We start from the raw sequence: 8,615 nt of genomic DNA, 5'->3' as shown, positions 1-8,615 counted from the left end.
AACCGAGTGCCTTGGGTTGCACAGAACGCCTTAAACTCGTCAGAATCAAAGTTGGAGCCCTTGTTTGTGATAATGTTGTGAGGAACTCCATATCTGAATATCAACTCTTTGATGAAACTGACGGCAGTGCTTGCACCAAGGTTCTTGATGGGCCTAGCTTCGATCCACTTGGTGAACTTGTCGACTGCTATGAGCAAATGTGTGAAACCACGCGCACCGGTTTTGAAGGGTCCGACCATATCCAACCCCCAGACTGCAAACGGCCAGACGAGTGGAAAGTCTTCAAGGCAGACGTAGGTTTGTGGGACATGTTGGAGTAGAACTGGCAGCCTGCACACTTGTCAACTATATCTTTTGTCATCTCGTTTGCTCGAGGCCAGTAGAATCCCGCACGGTATGCTTTGGCCACGATAGTCCGAGAGGACGCATGGTGACCACAGGTCCCCGAGTGGATATCATTTAGGATCATTCGACCTTCTTCTGGTGTGATGCAGCACTGAGCCACTCCTGTGACACTTTCTCTGTAAAGCTGCCCTTTTATCACTGTGAAGGCTTTGGATCAACGGACTATCTGGCGAGCTTCATCCTCATCCTCTGGGAGTTCCTTCCTGAGAATGTACGCAATGTACGATACTGTCCAATCGGGTGTGATCACCAAGACCTCCACGATCAAATCGGCCACAGTTGGAATCTCAATCTCAGTCGGGTTGGTTGAACTTATCGGTTGTGGGGGCTCTTCCTTGAAGGGATCCTCTTATACTGATGGGTGTGGAGATGCTCCAAGAACACATTGTTGGGGACAGGCTTCCGAGTGGAACCTATCTTCGCCAGATCGTCAGCAGCTTGATTCTTGATTCATGGTATGTGGTGGAACCCCTCAAACTTCTTCTCTAGCTTTCTCACTGCATTGCAATAACCTGTCATTGCGGGACTCCTGACGTCCCATTCTTTCATTACCTGATTTACCACTAAGTCTGAGTCGCCGTAAACCATCAAGCGTCGGACGCCGAGTGAAATGGCCATATGCAACCCATACAATAGTGCCTCATACTCAGCTTTATTGTTTGAAGAATCAAAGTGAATCTGGAGGACATAACTGAGCTTGTCTCCTTGTGGGGATACTAAGACCACTCCTGCACCAGAGCCATTTAACATCTTGGACCCGTCGAAGAACATGGTCCAATGTTCTGACTGAACTTGAGTCGGCTGTTGTTGTTCTATCCATTCTGCGAGGAAATCTGCAATTGCTTGAGACTTGATGGCCTTCTTTGCCTCAAACTTGATATCCAAAGGAAGAAGTTCAATCGCCCATTTCGCCACTCGGTCGGTTGCATCTCTGTTATTCAGAATTTTTGACAAAGGAGTGTCGCTGACGACTGATATTGAATGATCAGAGAAATAATGCGCAACCTTCTTCATGGTTAGATAAATCCCATAAACAAGCTTCTGATAATGAGGGTATCTCTGCTTGGACGGGGTCAAGACCTCTGAAATGTAATAGACCGGGAGCTGAACTTTGAACGCTTTGCCTTCCTCTTCCCGCTCGACCGTGAGCACTGTGCTGACAACTTGTCTTGTGGCTGCGATATAAAGCAACAAAGGCTCTTTACTGACTGGAGCAGCAAGCACCGGCTGGGTGGAAAGCAGGGCTTTGAGCTCTTCAAACGCTGCTTCAGCTTCATCATCCCACTCGAACTTGTCAGACTTCTTCAGCAGTCGGTAAAGAGGCAGTGCCTTTTCACCGAGGCGTGAGATGAATTGACTCAATGCAGCCAAACAACTAGTAAGCTTCTAAACATCATGCACTCGCATTGGGCGCTTCATTCAAAGGATTGTGCCAATCTTCTCTGGATTCGCGTCGATTCCTTGTTCGGAAACGAGAAAACCGAGTAACTTTCTGCCGAGGACTCTGAATGTGCATTTTGATGGATTGAGCTCGATATCATACCTTCTTAGATTGGTCAAGGTTTTAGCGAGGTCAGTCAGTAGGTCGGAACCTTTGCGTGACTTAACCACTATGTCATCCATGTATGCTTCCACATTCCGACTGATTTGAGTGAGCAGGCACTTCTGAATCATACGCATGAACATGGCACCAGCATTCTTGAGGCCAAATGGCATAGTAACATAGCAAAAACACCCAAACGGTGTGACGAAAGCTATCTTGATCTCATCGGGTCCAAACAGTCGGATCTGATGGTACCCGGAATAAGCGTCCAAAAAGGACAGTCGCTCACATCCTGCAGTTTAGTCGATTATCTGGTCGATGCGGGGTAGAGGAAAATGATCTTTCAGGCAGGCCCGATTGATATGCTCTAAGTCAATACACATTCGAAGTGATTTGTCTTTCTTGGGCACCATAATGACATTGGCGAGCCACTCGGAGTGGTATATCTCGCGGATGAGCTCAGCGGCCAGAAGCTGAGCCACCTCCTCACCAATTGCCTTTCTCTTCTCTATGGCGGACCAATGAAGATGCTCTTTAACAGGTTTTGCCTTTGGGTCGACTCGCAAATGGTTCTCAGCCAGTCCCCTGGGTACACCTGGCATGTCAGATGGCTTCCATGCAAAGATGTCCCAGTTCTCACAAAGGAACTGGATGAGCGCTTCTTCCTATTTGCTGTCGAGTGTCGTTGAGATATGGGTTGGAGCAGCATTGGGGTCGGTGGGGTGAATGTGAACTCGCTTGGTCTCTCCGGCCGACTAAAATGCGGATTCCGAGGTAGGTCTCTTGGCACGCAGTAATCACTCGGATCTGTAGTCTTCTGGTACTCCTGAAACTCCACATATGCCATCTGCTCATCTGCTATCTCTGCACCGTCCTGAAGACAATCCTCTGCTCTTTTCCTGTTACCTGAGACTGTTATCACGCCTTTGGGGCCAGGCATCTTCAACTTAAGGTACACATAACACGGTCGAGCCATGAAGCTAGCATAGACAGGTCTGCCCAAAATTGCATGATAAGCACTATGGAAATCCACAACCTCAAACGTCAACTTTTCCTTGCGGTAATTCTTCTCGTCGCTGAAAACCACATCAAGAGCGATCTGGCCAAGTGAATCGGCTTTCTTTCCTAGGATGACTCCGTGGAACCTCATATTGCTCTCGCTGAGTTTGGACATCGGAATGCCCATTCCTTTAAGAGCCTCTGCGTACAGGATATTGAGGCCACTTCCACCATCCATCAGAACTTTGGTCAGTCGAGTGCCCCCAACGACTGGGTCGACCACCAGCGCCTGCTGCCCAGGGGTAGCAACTCGTGGCAGGTGATCAGACTGGTCAAATGTAATTGGGTTTTTTGACCACTTCAAATACTTCAGTGTTGCCGGAGCAACCATGTTTACCTCTCTGTTAATGACTTTCAGTCGACTTCTGCTCTCGACATCAGCAAAAATCAACAAGGTGGCATTAACATGGGGATATCCATCTTCCTCCTCTTCCTTATCTTCCTCCTTATCAGAATCCTTATCCTTCTCGCTAGGCTGGCCTTTCTTCTGGAAACTCTGAATCAGGAGTCAACACTGTCAAGTGGTATGCTTTGGGAGGATTAGATTACCCTCTTCATCTTTCTTAGTGTGAATATGACACGGCAAATCCATCACATCATTTCCATCTTGATCTTTTACCTTCTTGGGATTCTAGGGCCCCTTGGGCTTCCCTTTGAACTTCCCTTGACTCAACACTGTTACCTCGGCAGGACCGGCTGCCTCAGCCTTTCATATCTGCTTTCGACTGGAATTTCCCCCTCCGGTGTCCTGAGCGAATGACTTGTGTTTGACGCTCCGGAGTCGGTCTTCCTCTTTGCTGTTAGCATATTTCGTGGCAATCTCCATCATCCGAGTCAGGGACATATCTCCGGTCCAACCGAATTTCAGATTGATCTCTCTGTAATGAACGCCTTCTTTAAAGGCACAGACTGCTTGGTGATCCGACACATTCTCCACTGTGTGGTGCAGAGTGATCCATCTCTGGATATATTCCCTCAAGGTTTCATTTGGTTTCTGCATGCAATGTTGCAGCTCTGGTAGACTAGCAGGTCTCTTGCAGGTGCCCTCAAATGTTCTGGTAAACACTCGGGCCAACTCATCCCAATTCAGAATGCTCCCAGGGGCCAGCTAATTCAACTAGGCCTTGGCAGACCCTTCAAGCATCAGAGGGAGGTGCTTCATGTCCACCTCGTCGCTGCCGCCTCCAATGTGTACAGCCACTCAGTAATCTTCAAGCCAGGTGTCGGGCTTTGATTTTCCCGTTAACTTGCTGACGCCAGTCGCCAATCTGAAGTTGTGAGGAATCTCAGCTACCCTGATGGCTCTTCCGAAACACTCGGGACCAGACATGTGGACCCTGCTTCCGCTGGGCCTGTCTCTATCTAGCCCTTCTCTTTATGCTCTGTTCTGGCCGACCAAACCCTGAACAAGGACTGACCTTGCATCGAAACCAGGCTCTCTTGGGTCGACTAGAACTCTAAGGTCGTTACCGTACGGACGCCTATCATCATACCACCGGGGCGCGTACGACCCGCCCCTCGGAAGGGGCGAAGGCACTCGACGGAAGTCGTCGTGGGCGTACTCATGATCATCATCTCCATGAGCTCTTCCTAGGTGCCGCTCTTGGTGGTGTTCATGATCTCCTCGCCGCAAAGGTGACCTAGGACTATGTGCCAACTAAAAGGTGTCTGCCCTTACTAATCGACTGTGAATCCTGTTCTGCGACTGAGACACGGCGGAGTTTTGGTCTCCTGCTGCTCGGAGCAGCAACCTGATCTGTTCCAAGCCCCTTCCAGCTTCTGAGCGAGATGGCTGAATAGACTCTTCGATATGCGCAGCAACCGCAAGATTCTGAATCGGTGTACGGAATACCTCAGTTTCTAGTGGAAAAAATTGCCGTGAACGCCGACTGGATCCGGGGATCAGTCGATGGGCACACTCATCGAGAGAATGTTGGAGATTCTTCAAATGAGTGCGCTCAGCCAGCATGGCTAGGCGCACTTCCTCTAAAGCCTGAGCCTCGGCAGTTTCCCCTATGATGGGGGTATGGAGAGCCTCCTCGTTACGGCGGTGCAACCCCTCCCTCTACTGCTGTACTCCTCGTGGCCGAATGACGGGTCGTCGCCGTCCCTATTCTCGCCGCTGCAATGAAAACCAGGTGGACCGCGATGGGAGTCGACCATGAGGACCTCCACCGTGGGGGTCATAACTCCTACTCTCGAAAAGTGTGTCTGCTAAGTCAGTCGACGGGTCGACTGGACCGTAGTGATATACATCGGGCTCGATTGCCACAACTTAAGGGGTGAACGCCTGCCGAGCCACCGCGTGCTTCACCCATCGCTGGAGCCGTGAACGACCAGGCCGCTTGCAGCAGGGTCCAGCAGAGCGAGAAAATGACGCGGGGGCCAACTGGTATGGGGTCGACGGCTGCCGAAGGAGGACGCTGCAGGCACTCGCATGAAAGTGCGACAAACCACGGATCGGCAGAGCCTCGATGAGGGAGTCCTGGATTAGGGGGTGTCCGGATGGCCGGACTATGACCTTTGGCCGGACTCCCGGACTATGAAGATACAAGATTGAAGACTTCGTCCCGTGTCCGGGTAGGACTTTCCTTGGCGTGGAAGGCAAGCTTGGCGATACGATATGTAGATCTCCTCCCATTGTAACCGACTCTGTGTAACCCTAACCCTCTCCGGTGTCTATATAAACTGGAGAGTTTTAGTCCGTAGGACGAACAATAATCATACCATAGGCTAGCTTCTAGGGTTAGCCTCTCTAATCTCGTGGTAGATCTACTCTTGTACTACCCATATCATCAATATTAATCAAGCAGGAGTAGGGTTTTACCTCCATCGAGAGGGCCCAAACCTGGGTAAAAACATCGTGTCCCTTGTCTCCTGTTACCATCCGCCTAGACGCACAGTTCGGGACCCCCTACCCGAGATCCGCCGGTTTTGATACCGACATTCATGCTTTCATTGAGAGTTCCTCTGTGTCGTCACCTTTAGGCCCGATGGCTTCTCCGATCATCAACCATGACGCGGTCCAGGGTGAGACTTTTCTCCCCGGACAGATCTTCGTATTCGGCGGCTTTGCACTGCAGGCCAATTCACTTGGTCATCTGGAGCAGATCGAAAGCTACGCCCCTGGCCATCAGGTCAGATTTGGAAGTTTAAACTACACGGCTGACCTCCACGGAGACTTGATCTTCGACGGATTCGAGCCGCAGCCAAGCGCGCCGCACTGTCATGATGGGCATGATCTAGCTCTGCCGCCGGACAGTGCCCAGAGTGCCGCTCAGGTGTTCGCTCTGACTCTTAGCTCGGAGCCGACTGCGCCGGTCGAGGACGGGTGGCTAGACGCCACCTCGGGGGCTGCAATCTCTACGGCGATCGAGCTGAACACCAATCTTGTCCTTCACGGAGCTCATGACTCCAAGGTACCGGACTCCGAATATTCCGCACCCCTCCCAATCGAACCTAATGGGGCTCCGATCATGGAGTTCACCACCGCGGACATCTTTCAACACTCGCCCTTTGGTGACATCCTGAATTCACTAAAGTCTCTCTCTTTATCAGGAGAGCCTTGGCCGGACTATGGTCAGCAAGGTCGGGATGCGGACGACGAAGAAATTCGAAACCCACCCACCACCCACTTCATAGCCACTGTCGACGATTTAACCAACATGCTCGACTTCGACTCCGAAGACATCGACGGTATGGATGCCGATGAAGAAGACGAACAAGAACCAGCGCCTATAGGGCACTGGACAACCACCTCATCCCACGATGTATACATGGTGGACACACCTAAAAGAAACAGCGACTAGGATCAAAAGGGCGCAACGAGGGATCGTTCCCTCGAAAAGCAATCAAAGCGGCGGCGCAAGCACCGCACCAAACCCCACCTCGACAGAGACCCAGCCATAGAGAAGGACGAACCGGTGGACGACGAACATGCCATTGAGCAACCGTCCGAACAGGGCAACTTGGATAGACAAACCAAACAACCCGTCCCCGGCGAAGATAATAGTTCGGACGACCTCACGCCGGACAAGTTGCTGGAGAAGAAGAACCTCCACCAAAGGCTCGTCGCCACTGCACGTAGCCTGAAAAAGCAGAAGCGGAAGCTCAAAACAGCGGAAGATGCACTCAGAATCAGATGGGGCAAAGTACTCAACACCGCACACAAATACGGCGACAGTCACCACACAAATAGCTATCCGAAGCGAAAATTACTACTGGAATTCGATGAGGAGGCCTTAGAGCCCCCACGGTCAAAAAACAAGGAAGCCACCAGGTCGGACAGACGACCCCATGACTGACATCGAGCGGCAAAGGGCGCCACATTCAATCTGGCACGCGATCCGAACAAGGATTCACATCAAAAAGACGGCCCAGCTAGATCTATCTATGGGCCAAGAAAGCAAGCTCTAGTAAGCAATGCAACGCAAAAAATATCCGAACATCGCGGCACACCCAAATACAGGGGCGCCACACATCCCCTATGTTTCACCGATGAGTTGCTGGACCACGAATTTCCAGCGGGATTCAAGCCTGTAAGCATAGAGGCATACGACGGAACAACAGACCCTGGAGTCTGGATTGAGGATTATATCCTCCACATACACATTGCTAGAGGAGATGACCTCCACGCCATAAAATACTTACCCCTCAAGCTCAAAGGGCCAGTACGGCATTGTCTTAAAAGCCTTCCCGAAAACACCATAGGAAGTTGGGAGGAGCTCGAGGATGCTTTTCGGGCAAATTTTCAAGGGACCTATGTCCGACCTCCGGATGCCGACGATCTAAGCCATATAACTCAACAACCCGGGGAGTCAGCCCGGAAACTCTGGAACAGATTTCTTACTAAAAAGAATCAGATAGTCGACTGTCCGGACGCCGAAGCCCTAGCAGCTTTCAAGCATAGCATTCGAGACGAATGGCTCGTCAGACACCTCGGCCAAGAAAAGCCAAGAACAATGGACGCATTGACAAGCCTCATGACCCGCTTTTGCGCAGGAGAGGATAGCTGGTTGGCAAGAAGCAACACCAGCGACCCAAGTACATCTGAAGTCAGAGATGGAAACGGGAAACCGCACCGTAACAAGGAACGGCGCCGGATCAAGGATAACAGCCCGAAGAGCACGGCAGTTAATGCCGGATTCAAAAGCTCTCGGCAGAATCAGAAAAATCTGCCCCCCAAAGATAATAGGGACGAGCTATCTAACCTCAACAAAATCTTGGACAAAATATGCCAAATCCATAGTACTCCCGGGAGGCCTGCAGACCACACCCACAGAGATTGTTGGGTCTTCAAGCAATCCGGCAAACTCAACGCCGAACTCAAGGGGCTCGACATACCAAGCGAGGATGACGACGAACCCCACAAGCAGAGCACCGGAGAACAAAAGAAGTTCCCGCAAGAAGTCAAAACAGTAAATTCACTTCATGTGACAAAGGGGAAAAACAGAGTGACGCCTATGGAGATACGCGCCATATGGCCTGTCCCAGAGGAGTCCCGCCACTGGTTGTTACAACCAATCACCTTCGATCATCAGGATTACTCTAGAGGTATCTGGAACGCAGGCTGGACTGCCTTGGTCTTAGATCCGATAATTGACGGACT

Source organism: Triticum aestivum, chromosome 3B (assembly GCF_018294505.1).
Source record: "Triticum aestivum cultivar Chinese Spring chromosome 3B, IWGSC CS RefSeq v2.1, whole genome shotgun sequence".
Lineage (NCBI taxonomy): Eukaryota > Viridiplantae > Streptophyta > Magnoliopsida > Poales > Poaceae > Triticum > Triticum aestivum.
This window is presented reverse-complemented; position numbering follows the sequence as displayed.